The sequence below is a fragment of the Camelus bactrianus genome, chromosome 2, assembly GCF_048773025.1.
Source record: "Camelus bactrianus isolate YW-2024 breed Bactrian camel chromosome 2, ASM4877302v1, whole genome shotgun sequence".
Taxonomy (NCBI): domain Eukaryota; kingdom Metazoa; phylum Chordata; class Mammalia; order Artiodactyla; family Camelidae; genus Camelus; species Camelus bactrianus.
Genome location: NC_133540.1, coordinates 88,676,694 through 88,696,391, shown reverse-complemented (window position 1 = coordinate 88,696,391; position 19,698 = coordinate 88,676,694). Strand labels below are relative to the sequence as shown.

Here is a 19,698-nt window from a genome sequence, read left to right as displayed (position 1 = left end):
CAAATTTCTTGGGGGAAATTATAGTATTTTATAATAGCACTATATCAACTGTCAACTTAAATTTTCTTTCATCTGTATGGTACAATAACCCTACTTTAATTATTGATTAATTCATTTCATTTTAAATCCCCTGGGCTTCTTAGGCCAAAAATGAGAAAGAAGAAATAAAGCAACCCCAAAGCTATGCTTTCAAATTACAAACTAGTATGTAGAATACAATACTTTTTTATAATTAAAATATATTTCTGGTCATGGAAACAAAGTATGGAATTAAACAAACTAGTAAGTGAAGGATGGTCACTCCTGGGTGGGGATTCTTGGTGATTTTTTGTTTTTTTCCTTTATGCTTATCCATATTTTCTATTTTTTCAGTAACAAAACATGTAACTTATGTGATTTTTTTAAAAGTTGAAGTATAGTTGATTTACAATGTTGTGTTAGCTCCTGGTGTACAGCATAGATTCAGTTATACATACGTATATATATTCTTTTTCATTGTAGTTTATTACAAGCTATTGAATATAGTTCCCTGTGCTGTACAGTAAGACCTTGTTGTTTATCTATTTTATATATAGAAATTTGTATCTGCTAATCAACTTATGTGATCTTTTAAAGCTACTTTCAAAATACAAGGATGAAGAACAAAAAAAATATGGTGCCCTTTTCCCTGCCAACCTTAGGTAGACAGAATCTGGGCTTTGGAGTTGAACTGGCATACGGGGAGGGGAATTAAATAAAACCAAACACCTTACAATGAGCCGTTTATCTAAACTTCCTGAGTTATCCCCAATCTTCTTGCACTCAGTAAGATTTTTAAAAATTAACTGTGTTCTCTACTTGTCCCTCAAAGCAATGAAAGGACCAATATTCCACTGGGCCCCATGTTGTCATTTCTGGAGGTTCATTTTCCTGACAAGTCTGGTTTTCAGGAAAGACAATCCATATAAAAGGGTTTTTTGACCCAGCTCCAGTTCGGGCACAGAAATAATGGTTCTTGTTTGTCAAGGAACCATAAAGAAACGAATCAATAACTTTCATAGGGTTATTTTAGAATTCAATTCTTTCCCCAAGTGCCCTTCCTCAGACAGCTTAGATAAACAATACCTTTTTCCTTTGGTCTCATTTTAAAGTTCATATGAAGCTCCTTATCCAGCCTCAAATAAAACAGAACTGAGGACACTTACTGTTTAGAAAAGATACGAGTCCGTGTATTTACATTAAATTCTCCCCTTTCAGGAGGGATAAATCCAAGCCAACACCAACTGAAAGAGAAAATCGGTGAACCACTTCCTGTTTGAGATCTATTTCAAAGGCTTACTCCACATAATACCCCCTGATGGAGTTTCTTGCTTCGCACACCAAAGGCCTAAGTAGTTTCCCTTTTCAGCATCCGGGGTGATTAGCTTGTACCTGATCTCTTCCTGCTGTTGTCTTAAAATGATAAACCTGAAGGCATCAGCCATAAGAGGACCAGCTTAGCTACAGAAACAACAGCATGAATCACAGATGAAAAGATAGCTGTTATATATAACTGAAAATGTCTTTGTTCAGTTGGCTGACAAGAGACCCTGAACAGCATGGCAGGTTAACATCATGTTCTTGTACATATGTGCTCTTAGAATAGTGTAGTAACACCAGTGGAGGCAGGGAAAGGAAAGGAAAGGAAAGGGAACAAGCTTCTGCCAAGTGCCAGTACTTCTCCAGGACTTCCACATGCTCACCATCTCAGGGCCCCTCCAGCATCCTGTGGGCAACGCATCACTACACTAATTTTATCAATGAGAGAATAGGGGTGAAAAAGCTAAGTGATTTGTCCAGAGTACATCTAGTAATGGGTAGATCTGGGTTTCAAACCCATCCTTTTTCTTCTATGCTATATTGTTATCATATAACATCAATAACAATGAATGTTTAGTTATAAATATGCCTTATTTTATATATGTAGTGTGTATATATATATATATATATACACATATATATACACACACATACACATATACATGTATAGACAGACAGACAGATATTATAGAGCTGTCCTACCATTTCAAGTCACTCCTACTTCCACGTTCTCACTTTAATAGATCAACAAGGTGAGGCAAGCTAGGGCAGTGCTGCCAACTTTACAGAGGAAAGGACTGTGAGGTTAATTGACTTACCTGCCTAACAGGCACCCCATGCCTCTAACAGCACACTCCCACCTCTCTTAATCTAACTTCTGCACATCTTCTCAGTCTCAAATGAAATAGCATTTCTCCAGGGAGGTCTTCTCTGACTCCTTGACTAAGTCAATATTTTCCTGTCTCACGTTCCCAAAGCTCCCCCTGCTTTTGCAAAGCCAGTCTTATTCCTCAAAATTCCATCTCGCATAGAAAAGAAAAAGGAGAAAGAGAGTACCTTTTGGGTTCCAGATTTTTTGGCACATTCACATCTTTCATATTTCTTCCTAAAATATTTTGAGATACATATTACCATCATTCTTATTTTATAGATAAGGAAACCAAGGTTCCTAGAGGTTAGGAAATATTCCCAAAGCTTCTAAGTGATTGTACCTGTATTTGAACCAATGTCCATTTGATTCTGAAGCTTATGTTTTTCCCATCATACTCACCTCTATACCCACAGCCTTGGTCTATGACCACAAGGTTATATACCACACTAACTCAAGTAGCAATGCCATTGTGGTAGAGTGGATAAACTTGGGTTCAAATACCAATTCAATTACTCCCTAGCTTTGGGAAGTTAGACAAATCTCTTAGCTTTTTATTTTTTACATTATTATTACTACTACTACTACTACTACTACTACTACTACTACTACTACTACTACTACTATTATTAATGGCGGTACTAGGGATTGAACCCAGGACCTTGTGCATGCTAAGCATGTGTTCTAGCACTGAGCTATATCCAGCTCTTCTCCTCTTAGCTCTCTGAGTCTCCATTTCTTAATATGTAAACTAAGGATAAGATAGGACCCAATAGGGTGACAGTGAAGATGAAACAAACTAATGTACTTACTTAGCACAGTGACTGGTGCAGAGAAAACACTTAATAAATGTTACCTATGAGTTCAGTCCCTTGTCACAATCTTAACTGGTTGTCACGGTATTTTCTGTTACAGAGGGAACAGTTGTAGCATTTAGAGCTTTAGAAAATCTCCCAGCTTCCAGGATAATGGGAAATTAACTTTCCCACAGCTCAAATGTTTACAAAATGTTCCACTATACAGTGCTGTGGAAACTATACTTCTAGAATAGTATACAAAAAAAAATAATAAACTCTTCAAAATATAGAATACAATACCCAGCGAATGTGCTTCACATTCCAAATTCTGAAGCAATGGAAACACAGGCTTAGCTCTTCTATTTTTACACCCAGCTTTCCATTTGTTCTAACATAATCGTGTTATAGCGAAAGCCCAACCTAAGAGAACTCCAGTGACAAAATAAACCTTATAAATTCCTAGAGATGTTAACCACATTAAAAGTTCTATAATGAATAAAAGTCTGCCTCATATCTCCATTTTAAGTAATCCAGGAACTAGGGAGACTCTAGTAGAGCCTGTAATTGCTTTATTTCCCTCTAACAATTCAGCTCTTAAAGACTTCATTTCCTATTCCTAAGGCAAATGGAGAAAAAAATCAAACATTCAGAATGTTTACACATGAAATTAAATTATAGCTATACCCTTATCTCTCATATTAAAATTATTTATTTTCTTGTCTTCCTCTGCCACTACATCATTATCGTTCCTTCTGTCATCAGTTGTTTAGTCATCTGTCTCCCTCCCCAAGAGTAAGGACAATTTCTTTATATATAGGTAGCTGTATATTCCCATAGTGACTGATACATAGCAGGCACTTACGATGTTGCTGACTGTGTTAATGAATGGATGGATGGGTGGATAGATAGATGTTCCCAAATTTAAATAATTGCTGGCAATTTTGTGATATCATTGCCGAAAGTCAAACACACAGACAACAGTACTTCCTTCTCCATGCTGCCCTTGCGGCTGCAGGAGCCATTTTCAATATAGGCCGTTTGAGATCCTGCCTTCTAGACCTATGTTTCAGTCAAGAGTTTTGCTCTAAAAGGGCCTCTCTATTTCTGACAGAAAGCTAGGCTCATCTACCTGATGCTACTGTGGTCTGGCACGCCAAAGCTGTATCATAGCACTTGAAGCTGTGCGGCATGTCCTTGGTCCCTAACTTTTTCCTCTAGCCAGATCTCTTGGCAGCTGGCCTAGTTAAACTGGCCACCCAGTAAATGGCTGAGAGTTGGACTGACACTCACGTAAAGCCACATCCTACTATGTCTGTGGTCAGGCTCAGCCAAGACCCTGAGTCAAAGACTTTATCACTGATGACCCAGCCTCACTAAGTAAAGTAGGCTCCTCAACAGGGACTATGCCACCCCAAGAGGCATTTAAAAATCTGCTCTGAAGAATGAAGGTGGGGTGCTACTGGCATTTAATAGACAATAGACAGGGATCATAAATTCTAGATGTTGTGTGGTGAGCATTCCTGCACCAAGAAAAAACTGTTTCCACTACCACATGACTTTCAAATGTCCCACAAAACATTCATGTCAGTGAAAAATCTGTTTATAGTTATCTGATTACATATCCTAACTCAATTTTACACACAAACACAAAGAATTTATTGAGTGGTAATAATATACACTGAGTTGTCCAGGAACTTAACCACCATGCAACTCAAAGAAACATTGTATATTATTCTGTTTAGAACTTTATGAAGATAACAGAAGACAATAGAACATATATCGGAGATTTTTTTAAACTGTAAATACTTCGTCGGATTACCAGTATTTATAAACACAATTAATTCGAAACTCCACAACAGAACACAAACAGATGAGATTAATTTTACTTAACTGAAGACTGGATATAACTAAAAAAAATTAGTAAACAGGAGGGTAAGTAATAGCAAATACTCAGACTGAAGCACTGAGAACAGAAAGTATGGAAAAGAGCATGGGAGACACATGGAACATGTTACAAGGTTTAAAATATATATGAGCAATCGAGTCCTGAGAAAGAAACGATACAAAATAGGCAGAAACAAATTTTTCAAGAAATAATAGCCAATAATTTTCCAAAATAGAAGAAAATAATCAAACCATAGATTCCAGAAGTGCTATGAATATCAAGCAGAATAAATACAAGGAAAATAATATCTAAGCACATCAGAGTAAAACTACAAAAAACTAACAGCAAAGAGAAAAATCCTTTTTCTCCCCCAACTGGTCCCTACCTTCCCCACCCCCAGCCCCTGGCAACTACTTTTCTACTCTCCGTTTCTATGAGTATGGCTTTTTTTTTTTTTTGGATTCCACATATAAGTGATAACATGCAGTATTTGTCTTTCTGTCTGGGTTATTTCACTTAGCATAATGCTCTCCAGGTTTATCTATGTTGTTGCAAATGACAGGGTTTCCTTCTTTTTTTTAAGAGTGAACAATATCCCATTGTACATTTATATACCACATTATCTTTATTCATTCATCCATCAACAGACACTTAGATTGTTTCCACAGAGAAAAATCTTAAAAGCCATAGAGGAATTATCTTCAAAGATAAATGCTAAAACTGACAGCTAACTTGTCCATCAAAAAATAGTGAAAGTCAGGAGGCAAATCTCTAAAGTGAGAAACAAAAACCATCACCATCTTAGAATTCTATACCAAGCAAAAATATCCTTCAACAATGAAAGTGAAATACAGATGTTTTAAATTAATAAAACCTGGGAGAATTTGTAATCTCCAAACTCAAACTTAAAAAAAAAAACTAAAGTTAGTTCTTCGGGCAAAAGGAATATGATTCTAGATGGAAACACAGTAATGTAGGAAGGAGTTTAGAGTAATCAAAAGGGCAAACATGTGGATAAATCTAAATAAATAACTGTAAAAGCAAAAATGATAACATTTTGGGCGATTTAAAATATATGTAAGCATAAAATGCATAATAACAATGACACTTAAGCTAGTAGAGGGATAAATTAAGCTGAAGTGTTAAGGTTCTAGTAGTAGGTGGGAAGAAATATTACATATTTTAATCACTAGGATAACCACTAAAGGAATAATAAAAGCATGCATAACTAACAAGCTAATGGGAAATTAAATATAAAAATATTAGATTGATCCAAAAGATGAAAAGAGAAAAAAAAAAAAGAAAAAGAAAACAGAAGTGACAAAAAAAAAACAACTGTAAAATAGCATATATAAACCTTAAAATATCAGTGATTACACTGAATGAAAATGTGAAAAGATAAAGATTGTCAGACTGGATGAAAATGGGGCAGTATATTCAATACTGAGTGCTTTTATTATAAAATATCAACTGGATTTCCCAAAGATAAAATCTCAATATGCACATATGTATATCTGTATGTATTTATACACCTTCCTTATTCAAAATAGGATTTCACAGACTAGATCATTTAAGAATGTGATTCACCAAGAATTTATTGAGGATTTATAATTGTGCTAAACAATATGGGAGATGCAGAAAAATATAACCCAAACCAGATACAGTACAGAAGAATACAGCCCAGCCCCGTATATTTGCCCTTGAACTTGAAATACAGTTAAGGAAGCAAGACTTTTGAACACTCAGGGAACAAAGCAAAAGAAAATAACTGGAGAGAGAACCTAGTGTAGAAAAAGAGCACAGGACTGAGCATCAGAACCTGCTTTTATCAAGCTGGGTCCTCTAGACAAGTCACTTGCATGGGTCTCCAAGTCCTCCTTCATAAAATTCAGAGATTAGATTACATCATCCATAACCTAGAGATGAATTTTTGAGTCAAACAACTTCAGGCTGGACTCTAGATCCCTGCCGTAATAATTATAGAACCTTATTAAGCAAGATAATTATCCTGACCCAGCCTCTGTTCCCTTTTACGTGGGGAAAAAAAGAAAAGAAAGATAACAAAACCTACTCTGGAGGAGTACCAGGAGATTAAATTGGGTAACACAGTTCTTGGCACAGTGCCTAGCACTTACAGGGTAGAGCAGAGGCTCCCAGTTCTCCCGCCTCAGACCTTTCCTGTAGCCAGACGCATCGCTACATGACCTCTGTTATTCTGAGGGATCACTACACCCCTTCGCAGAATTTATGAATTTAGCAGTTCATCAGCTGCTAGATTTATCTCATGAGTGCATCTCATGGCCACGTCCATCGATATACCAACCACTCCTCATTATGAGGTTAGAAAGCTAACTTTTCAAAATATGATACCATAGAGACAATTGCTTTAAAATAAAAAAATAAAACATACAACTTCCCAAACCCCATCGTCGAATGCCCAGTACACAAGTTATGTCCATACAATACTCACAACTACTATTTACTGAGCAACTATTACCCACATGTATTACATACGTTTGTGTGTATATATAGGTGCACGTATGTGGATATGTATATACATGTTACATACATAGTTACATATGTTGTGTTTTTATATGTGACATTTAATTCCACCCAAATCTTGTAAAGTAGTTATTATTGCTGTTTCACCAAAAAAAAAAACCTTAAAGAAACTATTTGGTCAGTCATCAAAAACTGGTGAAGCTAGGATTTGAAGCCAAAACTTCTTAGTTTCAAGAACCATGCTCTCTCAACTGAAAATGATAGTTCTGAAGAGAACAGCTCTCAACAGGTTTGAGCATAACTGATCAACAGACCTAACTGACTTTCGCTGCTGTTGCCACCTACACCCCATCTCATTGCGGCTGGCGAGGATTTCGGGGAGGGCAGGAATCAGGGACCAACAGGGGCACCATCTTACTCTCCACATCTTACTAAAGATCTTATGCTTCTAAGGGAAACAAAAACAGTCTCTCCTCTAGAAAGGTTTGAGGAAGCTTTCTCTAAAGCCACAAGGCATAATAAAATAATAATGATACAGTAACAAAACTATACCAGACAATACTGCTCAGATCAACTTTCTCAATCTCGGCAAATGAGAAGAGTTGAATAATTACTCAGCTGCCGCTGTTTCCATTTCCTGGGTTCATAGAGGAAATGTTTTTTCTAAATTTCTAAGTCAGAGACAGTAAACCAGTTTTATCACTTACACCAGCTCTGGAAACAGCGATGTAAAATGTTGAGGATTCTGAAGCTTCATCCAGGTAGGTTAAATGAGAAAGATTACTCTTGTCTGCCATTGGCTCAGGGTTAAATTAGAGGGAAGAGTGGAAGTTACCTGGGCCATATGTTCCCAGATGCTAGACCCAACATAAATCTACCCTAAAACATTGCTCACCACTGTTACTTGACTCATGGATTCAAGTGGAAAAGAAAAGAAAAGGGGAAAAAGAAAAAAACTGGCTGTGCCAAACACCGAGGTGATCAACTTTAATGATGAACTAATCAACTACATTTTACCTTCCTTATTTTTCCATTCAGCTATTCAACTGTTTCCAAACATGTAAACCTTTCCTCACTCATAACTAGTTTACAAAATGGGCTTCTGTTCTACGGCAGCTACTGTTCCCAAGAACACCTGGGCACAGGCCACAACTGGCATATATGAGGTTGGCATCTTCACCTCTGGGAACGTGGATCCCACCCCCACTCCAAACCAAGAGGAAATTAACTGCCAGTTCTGATGGGAATGACATATTGACTAAGTACTTAGACGGAGCAATCCACTCCCGCAGTCAGCAAAATACACAGTGGTTGTATTCTCTAACAACACAAGAATGCTTGATTAGATTTGCTTCAAGCCTCCTGTTTGCCAGGAAGCCACTGACAAGAAGCAGGTATCGGGTGTCTCCGAGGAAGACCCTCCCAGGGTTCCCTGTTAAATCCAGAGGCAGAACCCATAGCAATTACACTTCTGGTACAATTACCAGCATCATGCACTCCCTGCCAACTGAGGAGACTTGGCAGCTGAATAATACAGCTTTCATTTTACATTTTCACTCCAATTAGCTGACAGTACTAGTCAACTGGCTGAACAAAACAAAATGCAAGGGAAGTTGAAAGGTTCCTATGTGAGTTACAGAGCTGTGCCTTCGAGGACAATGATGAGATGAAAGGGACTGAAAAGAGAATTAGGGGATTCACCACAACAAAAGGGCAGGCGCAGACAATCCACTGGTGGGATGTATGGTTTAAAAGGTACATGGGAGATATTTAAGCTTAACACCCATCCCAACTACTGTTTGTTTGAGACTAACGGCACAAGAATTAAATTGCTGCTGCTGCAAGGTCTGGCTGGGACTTGTTAACATCACACAGCATAGACATGCAAAAGCATACATTCTCCTGAAAACTTCTAACCTCTATTCTGCAACACAGTCAACATTTACAGATAAGTCACTGAGCTGAGCAGAAAGTTCCACTAATACTTAGGAGCCCTTAAAAAAAGTAGACCATGAGTTTCCAGGGGAGCTCAGAGTCTTGTCAATGAGATGAAATGCACACAGGAAACTAGAAGATCATACAGTGGATAGTGGGGAGGAGTACCACTATGGTTGCAGTAACATTGAGTAACTGAACTATTAGAATCTGCGAACCAGTGCCAGAATCCTAGGTGAATCCCACAGAGGGGTTCTAATAGATTCCGCTGGAGTCCTCACAGGTTCTGGCTGGATAACTCCAAGAACGCTTCCAAAATTGAGCAGAATCAAGCAGTGCCTCAGGCTCAGTAATTGTCCAGATTGAACCTGGGAAAGGCTCCACGGTGCTGCTGCCCTGTTCCCTATATTCTTCCGGAGCTTACAGGAGGCTAATGACAGCCCTGTAGACAGCCTGGGAGACTTCTCTCAGGCTGCCCTGTGGACCAGCCTGAGATTTCCAGCGTCTTTGGGGGAATGATTTCATTAAAGACAGAGCATACATTATAACTTGTTTCCTGGGCTTTATCCAATATATACAATTTCAGCCTTTATCCATTTTTGGTACCATGATTGACATTTAATATAGTGGAAGAGTTCTGTGATCTAGTTCCAAAGCTGAATGTCAAACGTAGGAAAGAAGAAGTGTTCATTTTGCAAATCAGGGGCTGCTACCTCCTCCTTGGTGGCTCAGGGCCTCATGACTGTGGAACCTCATGTCCATGAACCATGCTTTTCAACACACACTGGGGTGGTTCAACCTGGACCCCATTCTAAAGGTGGGAAGATGGTCAGCTATGCAATTCAAAGAATGAAATGCAGCTTGGCAAGGATGGGATCTCTGTGGAAACAGTATTTGGGGAATAAGAGTCCTTTCCAAGGCACATCAGAACATTTAGTGAGAGCTAACAGACAGCTCTTACAAATGCAGTAAATAGCATTCTGTTGAGCTGCTCTGCATGAGACAGAAAGAACATAGGCAAATTTTTTAAAGTTGCTAACACATATGCAAAAATACTCTCAGGTAATTTTACTTAAACTATGAATTAATCAGCCCAGAAGTTGTTTACTAGCACATTAACTTTGTGTGCACACAAGAATTTGTTACAGAGAAGGGGGAAAAGTCTCAAAATGCTGCCAAAGACCACTAAAGAAATTTGATATTTTTAATCTTTCTAATAAATTCTATATTCCCACTTTTTAAGTTAAAAAAGATAGCTGGTCACATATAACTTTTTTTATAATGAACATGCTATTTTCTTTTAAAAGAAAAAAAATTTTACTAGAGAAACCAAGTCCTTCTAAAACTGAGTTCCCTTGCTGAATTTATGATGACCATCTCTATCCAAAACTTCGTTCTCTTTCTTGTCCCTCTCCTGTGCCCCTCAGGATTGAGGAGTATCAAAGAAAAGGGGGTATTAAAACTGAGCAGGACCCTCCTGGGTACAAAAGCCCCTCCTTGCCCCCCATTTCTGGTTTGTAGAAGAAGACTTTGGTCTCCTAGTCCTTTCCTGCATTTCAAAGAGCAGACTCGAACAGTTACTAAGTAGGAAAGTGAGGGAATGCAGAAACAAAAGAAAAGCAATCAACAATAGTACAGCAATAAAACAGAGTCCTAATTCCTCCTCAAGGGATATGCATAACAATCTGACACACATCTTTGAGTTGTTCTGCAGGATCTAGGACTGGCCCCCAGCATCCCAGGTGGAGGGTGGTGACTACATGCTGATGACCAGCACAAAGACGCCAGACTGGCTGGAACCAGAAGGCTGATGATTAGGCTTCCCCAAATGTCACCCTGTTACCTCACCACCAGCCAGTCAGAAGAAAGCCATGCCCCTTGCAACCTTCACCCTAAATGTTGCCTTTAAAAACTCTTCCTTGAAAGCCATCAGTCAGTTCAGGTCTTTTGATCATGAGCTGCCCATTATCCTTGCTTAGCACCCTGCTATCCCTTCCTCCACCACAATCCGGTGTCAGTTGATTGGCTTTGCTGCAAAGTGGGCGAACAGACCCAAGTTCGGGTCGGTAACACTAGTATTCTTGAAATTTCTGAATAGTTTGCAAACCTGACAAGTTGAGGTGGGCTCCTATATAAAATGGCTGGGAAAAGAGGCAGCAGGCAAAACCCATGGATGCACTAATCTCATACCTTCAGATTAGATGATTTATTATCTGAACTGGCTCTGATACCTTATTGCTTTACTCTTCTCTTAATACAATTAGACTCTACCAAACATGATAAATGTGTTAAAAAATGTTCTCCATTTGGCTCTTGAAAAAAATACCTTTTCCACAATACAGAAAAATCAACACTACCCTTAAGAACAGAATCATAGCTATATACATAGTAAATAACATTTTTTGAGAATGGCCTAGACTTGCCTCAATTTAGACTTTATGGGCTATTTGGTATGTGTCCTGACTCCTCAGTTCAACTTTGTCAACAGAGCAGAGAAACAGCCACAGACAATATATAAGTGAATCAGCAGGGTATGTTCCAATCAAACTTTACTTATGGTCACTGGCATATCATTGCCATGAAATATTTTTCTTCTGGTATTTCAACAATTTAAAAATGTAAAACCCAGCCATAGATTGGATTTGTCTTGCAAACTGTAGTCGATCAACACCTGGTCTATTGCATGAGAGAAAGAGATAGAAGACAGAGAGAGAGAAGAAAAGAATAGATCAATGAAATAGGCTGTGTTTGTATCCCTCCAGAGAGATAAGTGAGGAAAGGCATTCGGGGTTCTACAATAAAATAGCACCTTCTGGTCAAATCTGGAGTTGAGAAAAATCTTCAAAGAGTTATTCATCTACTCCAACTTGCATCACTCCTTTCCCCTGACTCTTGGGCCTGCTGATAAAATTCTGGCCACTGTTCCTGTCCTTGAGCTGTACTAAAAGATATGGGACAAGCAAGACTGTCATCCCCGCTGTCAGGGAGAAATGATGGGCCGTCATTACCTGATTCTAGACTGAAAAGGGAAGTATTAGTGCCTGGATACCTGCCTATCACAAAGCGAAGCAACTCATTTTCTGCAGAGAAAACAAAAGGAACTAACTTCTGTCAATGGAAAGATCCCTTCATGAAATTTATTATCTGTGGAGTGGCAGCAAAAATAAGCCCAACCAAATGTTAAGTTCCAAATGTGTAGCCGCAATGCTATTATTTATCCTGACATCTCAAGTAAACTCTGGAGAAAGCTCAACCTCTCAACAAAGTTTCTTATTGTTCCTCAAGGATGAAACATATTTCATACAAATATATTTTAAATTCAACAAGTTATTTAGATGCTTAATCAATTTGAACTAGCAGGCGGCTCCTTTAAAAGCTTTTTAAAAGTACGTTTTTGTTTAGCAGTATATATTATTCATCCTAGAAACTGGTTGATATCAACATTATCCTTGATCAATTGTTGCTAGGTCTGAAAGAAAAAGCAATTAGAAAGTGTATTATTTGTTGTTCTACTTATGCTATTTATAAGCAGATAATACATTTTTTGTTTTAAAAAGGTTTAATTTTCTGATTTTCTAAAACAACAGCTCTTTGGTGTGAAGTAAAACATACTTATGAAAATTCAAATAGAATTCATTTGCTAATAGATAAAAATGGCCTTAAATGAGGTAGAACTTCATTCGTAAACAAACAAGTAATTCACTCTGATAACACGTATAAATAGGGCCACAATTCACAGATACGTACAGACAGCATTTGGTGGATAGCATGAAAAAATAAAATCATCTTCAAGATGAGAAAGAGTAAAATCAGGAAAAGAATGCAATTACCAGACAAGTACCTCCTGAATTATATCTGGAGCTGAAATCCCGTATCAGGGGAAAATGAATCCTGAAATAGACAACGTTTCCTACTTAAGGATAGAAAGGAATGTGTCTTTTGTAATTTACAAGTTCTATTTTGTGAATCGAAAAGATACTCATTTTAATGACCACTTTCTAAGAGATTTCACACTTTATATTTAGAAAACCACATAGAGAGAAGGCAGAGTTCAGGAAATGTTGAGGTAAGCTTCTTAGTTCTCTTCAATCCCAACAGCCGACTGGCTTCCCATCTCTCTTCCCCACGGGACGAGGGTAGCATGTAGGTTGCTCTAGGCTTGCAGGGGTTCAGGAACGTCATTTGTTTCAAGATCTCTAGGAAGACTGGTTTGACTGATTCTGAGACTAACCTTCTGTAATTTCAAGAGCAGGGGCAAAATGATGGTGGATCCAAAGATTCTACAGCATAGTTCTCTTAGATCTGCCCCTGGACAAGATCTGAGCGTTAAGTCAGAACCTGGGTTTCAACCAGGTATCAGAAGGCAAACAATGTGCACTTAGCAGCCAGTCCCCACATCATCTCCTTGATGTCCCTTCTGAAACTACCCACCCTTGGTTTGGTGCTGCTATACGCAGGTAATGAACTGTGCTACATGAGGGAAAATGACAATCTACTCTTCTTCAGTTCAGAATAGGTTCAACAAGTCATAGCACACATAAGCATATTTCCAGATATACTCAAAACTCACCACCCTCTATGAACAGAAAATAGGTTTCAGGGTAGCATAGTATGCTGTATTTTAAATACAGATCTTTCTAAAACTGCTCCCTTCTCCTTGCGTATATGCTCCAAAATAAAGTTTCTCAGGAGTCAAATGGAAGTGACCCTGATGGACAGAATTATCATATTTCATTCAGTCAAATATTAATTTAGATACAAAACCATTTTTTGTGTTGATGTGTGTGTGTAAGAGTCAGACAGTGAGAGAGAGAGAGACCTTTTAGGTTCATAAGAGAGAGGGCATAGGAGCTTGCAGAAGCTACTGTCCAAGGAGCTCGTGCTAAGAATCTTACCCAGCACCAGACAAAACTACTCATAAAGACAGCAGTGACAACAGCGGCAGTAGACTAGCTAGACCTTGAGGAACTGCCTTCAGAGGTGACAAAACAGCATAGGGACAAGCAGAGTAAACTCAGGAGACGAGGAAGGCACTCTCCTATCTCCAGAGTGAATCCAGCAGTCGGCCTTTGGTCCCCGGGCTCCATCTGCCACTCATGGCCCCAGCCACCCTCATCTCTCATGGGGCTGTGTCTCTAGCACCCAGGGCAGAGTATTCTTCTTCTAGACATGCTGCTTGGCAGTTTTCCCCACAGCAACCAGAGCCAGCTTTTAAAAATGCAAATTAGCTCGTACCATTTTCAAGTTCAGATATGTCAATGGATTCTCACTGCTTTAAACAAAAATCCAAATTCTTTACCATGGCCTGCCAGTTGCTCTGGCCTCACCCCGCTCCATGCCCCATTCCACCCTGTCCTATCAGCCTGGCGTGGGCTCTCTGGAAACCCTCTCCTCTGGCCAGCGTTTCCTTACCCTGCACAGTGTCCCACGTCTCACCTCCTCGCCCGTGCCCTCCCTGACTGCCCTCACCCACACGGGCCCCTGATACTCTCTGCCGTGGCTTCCTGTCTCCCCACGTGATACAGAAAGCAGCTAGAAATCATTCTGCTTATGTCTGTTTCACTCCCTCGCAGGTACAATCCTGAGAGCCAGATCATGCCTGCTTTGTCTACTGATGAACTCCCAGGACCAAGAACTGCCGATATTCAGGGAGTGAGAGAATAAATGATGTCCCATTCCTCCTGCCCTCCCTTCCTCTCTCCCATTATGAGGAAGCTCTCCAAGGAATATACCACCCACCAAGGAACATATTCTTAGTTGGCTCATTCATTAAATCATTCCCTCATACATGCCTTCATTGATGGATTTTCTCTCTAGAGTGGATATATACTGAGCTCCTATGTTCAAATCATGGAAAGAAAGGCAGGAGGAGGCATTGGTTGTGTTTTGACTGTGTTAAAAACACAGATAAGAATAGCTGTATTAATCTATACTGAGTTAATTTAAATAGGAACATGAGCCAGATGTTTGAAAGAGAAGCATTCTGGGATGTATCCACACAGGTCTGGGGTCCCAATCATTTTATAAGGAAAATAATCTTTTGTTTCTCTTCAATTTGATTTTGCTGTGTGCATTCATTCATCCATGCATTCACTTGTTTGACAAATATCTACACTATGTCCCAAGCACTGTGCCAAGTGGTAGATGTACCAATGGCAAATTGCACAGCAGGTCAAAGAGAGAAACTGCCCAGGATTTGAAAGAAATGATGATATGGATCATAGGTCCTGCAACAACCACAGGGAAGGACAGTACTCAACCAATGGGGGACACCAAAAATACAAGGAAGCAACAAATTCCATAATTGGAAGAGAATTTTTCATCTAAAAGAACACTTTACACACACTCATATTTGTAGTGGCACTATTCACAATAGATCCAACATAGAAGCAACCCAAGTGTCCAACAGTGGATTAATGGATAAACAAAATGTGGTGTATACATACAATGGAATATCATTCAGCCTTAAAAAGGGAACACAATTCTGACACATGCTACAACATGGATGAACCTGAAGACACTATGCTGTCAGTCACAAATGACAAATATTTTGTAATTTCATTTATATGAGGTACCTAGAGTCGTCAAATTCATAGAGGAAGAAAGTTGGATGGTGGTTGCCAGGACTGGGGTGGGGGGTGATGAGGAACGGGGAACTATTGTTTAATTGATACAGGGTGTCAGTTTTGCAAAGAGTTTTGTAAATTGGTTGCACAACAAGGTGAATATATTTAATGCTACTCAGCGGTACACTTAAAAATAATTAAGATGGTAAATTTAATGCTATGTGTATTTTATCACAGTTAAAAAAACAGATTTTCTAGACCAGGGTGAAATTAAACAGTATGGCTGAGATAGCGATCGGGTGTGCTCCAAACTTCAGTTCTTTCTCCACCTACTTTGTTGTCCAACATTCAGAAAGACAGGTTTACAAACTGGCTAGTGACTTACTGCTTTAGAGAAAGAGGGGTGGGCAGGAAACCTCTGGCATGGTCATTAATCTCAGGGAACACAGACTTTGTACTTAGATCATAACAGCTGAGAGGACAGCCCTTGCACAAAGATGGCTGTCTCTTTGTGCCCTAATTCTGTGACCAGGGCCCCTCAGCTAGTTCATTCAAGGCTGTCAAGATGTGATTGGCTAGTGATGCTGTGTGAGGGCAAACAAATTAAAACAAATGGCAAGCAAAAGCCAGGTAAGGGCTCCACAACCCACTTGCACACAGCACATACTGTTTCTCTTGGTTATGGATGAGTACATTCATTGGTCTTGGCACAAGCAGATTATTGGCTTGAGGAAAATTTCTGCTGTAAAATCAAAAACACTTTTTTCACAGGCAGCCCTCAAGGAAGCCTGAGAGGTATCCATGAAGGTACTGCTTTTATCAAGCTGTCTGTGGGATGTTCAGACACAATGAAGGATTTGCTTTCAAATTCTCCAGCAAAAAAGTAAACAATGGAGAAAGCAGATTAAACAAGGCTGGCAAAATATTAATAATTCTTGAAGCTAGATGAAGGTTACACGGGGTTCGTTATATTATTCTATTTTTGTGTTTACTTGAAAATTTCTGTAATAAAAATTTATTCCTTAAATGTGCATGTGGCAGGGCAATTTATGACAGGCTTATAGATGACTTCAAGACAGATACAGAATTTACATTATTCCTAACCCATCGAGCTACTATAAAATTAAGCAGGAAAATTTATTACTGATAGAATGTTATGGTGCCTTTGCCCATATGAGTCACAGAACACAGTGCACAGATTGGGAAAGGGAACAACAAATAAGAAAGAAGCCTTTGTCCTTTTAACCTCTGCCTTCTTCAGCTACATTAACCCAGACTACTGGGGGACCCATGGCAGTGAAGTCGGCTATCCTCCACCAAAATCCTCAGAGCCAACTACTTTCCTGAAGATGTAGAGATCTCAGTGTCTCGTGTTCCAGCTCCTTTCTAAATCCAGTGGCGACCATAAATAATGAACCCAACACTTATTAAGGCTGTCTGTGCACATCTGGTTCCCAAGAATTACATGCATGAGTGTTTCTAACTTGAAAAAGTACCTCACTCCCTGGTTAACTTTTGACCTTGGGAGGTCACAGAGATGATGAATAATGAAAATTGAACAAAAGTAGTAGAAGAAAATTTTCCCCTGGCCAAGAACAATGCTCAGTAAGTGTTTGTTGAATTAACAAATTATATAAAATATTATTTAAAGCCATTTTGGACAATTGTCTACTGACTTCTTCTCTCTATGGTTCTCATATTTGTTAAAGGAAACAGTTAAAAATGTACCCTTTAAAAGTTTATGTTCTTCCAGCAATGAATTACATCTGTTACACACTTTGATAATATTTATCCTGGTTATACCAGTCTATGTGTTTACTCCAGAAAACTTGGGAAATAAGACATGAAAAAAAGAGACACAGAATAACCACTTTCATCATTTTGGTTTCCTTTACTGGTAGGAGACAGACAAAAGAAATAATGCTCCAAAGGGAGATGTTGGTCAAAGGATATAAACTTTCAGTTATAAGATGAGTAAGTTCTCAGGATCTAATGCACAGCATGGTGACTACAGTTATCAGTGCTGTACTGCACACTAGGAAATTGCTAAGACAGAAGATCCTAACTAAGCATTCTCACCACACACACACACACACACACACACAATGGTAACTATGTGAAGTGATGAATGTTTTAATTAACTTGATTGTAGTAATCATTTCATAGTATATACATATATCAAATCATCCCACTTTACACTTTAAATACATACAATTTTATTTGTCAATTGCTCCTTGATAAAGGGTTCGGGGAAGGTCCCAGGCTGTTTTGCAGCTGGGTGTGTTCACTTGACTATGCTTAAGCCAATGGCAAGTCAATGGAATTATATGTATAACATAAAGGTCATGCCCAAGTGGAAAGCACTCAGAGAGAAGACAGAAAGAAGAGAGAAACATGTCCCATTCTGTCCTTTCCCTTGGAATACAGATGTGCAGGTAACCTTTGTGACCATACAACACTTGGGAGACAATAGATCAACACACTTGAAGGGGGCTGGGTCCCCAAAACTGTGGAGCCACACTCAAGTCCTGGTAGGTCACTTAGATGTCCCCCTTCAGAATGGAGGCCCTCATTGCCCCAGATGTTGGAAATGTTGGCTGAAAACTGCCCTTGGCTGGACGGAGCTGCCTCCCCTAATATCACACCCCACCTTAAGGTTAGCTTGTATCCAGTGACTGGTAGTAAGACATAGGAAGTAAGGAGGTGCAACCCCAGCCTCCTTGCCTAGATGTATGACCAAGTCAGTCTGAAGAGCCACTCCAGCTCCAGAGCTCCCCATGGGATCAGCAGAGGTCCCTGCTGGTGAGTGTGTCACAGTGCAACTTCTCCCTCTGCTCAATTCTGCTTCCATCACACAGGTGTCTTCCCCAAGAGCACTCCCCTACAAAACACCTGCACACCAGTTTCTATGCCAGAATCTATTTCACAAGGAACCCAACTTTAGTCAATAAGCCACTGTCATTTGCTCTGTTGGTGCAAGTAGTATCTATATTTCAGCTCACGCAAGTACCTATGATGTGTTGAGCTCAGAGCTCAAAATCCTAAGTTAAGATATCACACCTTTGAGCTCAGGAGCATATAAAATGTGGTGCTGTGAACAGCATGCAAATAAGGAATAAATAAATACGGGTACAGAGAGTTGACTATCCCTGGTCTTATAAATACCACCAGGCTCACCCCACATCACTTTCAAGAAGAAAAAATACAGGCTTTTTCCCAAATCTCAACATCCTTGCACTCTCCTTCCCTAGTTTCCTCAGGACAGACCTCTAATTCCTTTCTTCAGATGATCTGTTCAGACTTCCTTCCTTGATTCACCAGTCTCACCCTTTCTCAAGGTCCTTTGACTTGACTTCTCTCTTGGTTTGGGGAGAGAGCCCACATGCAGAGCCCACAGCTCCATGTTAGGGCACAATCTCAGGCCCAAAGGAAAGGAAGACATAAGCACAAAGGCACTGATTGTGAGAGAAATGTTTTTCACAGAGAAGGTAACATTTTAGTCAAGACTTGAAGGATGGATAGGAATTAGAGAAAGGGACAATTTTCAAACTTTACATGATTTTTTGAAGTATGACTTAGCCAATATTCATTGCAGAATTATCTACAATAGGCAAAACGTGGAACAGTCCAAGTGTCCATCAGTAGATGAATGGATAAACAAAATATCCACACAATGGAATACTATTTAGCCATAAAAAGGAATATTTCTGATGCATGCTACAACATGAATGAACTCTGAAGACATTACGCTTAGTCAAATTAGCCAGACACAGAAGGATAAACATTGTGTGACTCCACTTACTGGAA

General features: G+C 39.2%; 1 protein-coding gene across 4 annotated transcripts in view; it reads right to left on the bottom strand.

Annotated features, from left to right (window-relative positions):
* The window catches only part of FRAS1 (Fraser extracellular matrix complex subunit 1), a 409,376-nt gene that overhangs the window by 264,221 nt on the left and 125,457 nt on the right, over positions 1–19,698 (bottom strand). The gene's annotated exons all lie outside the window — the stretch shown is intronic.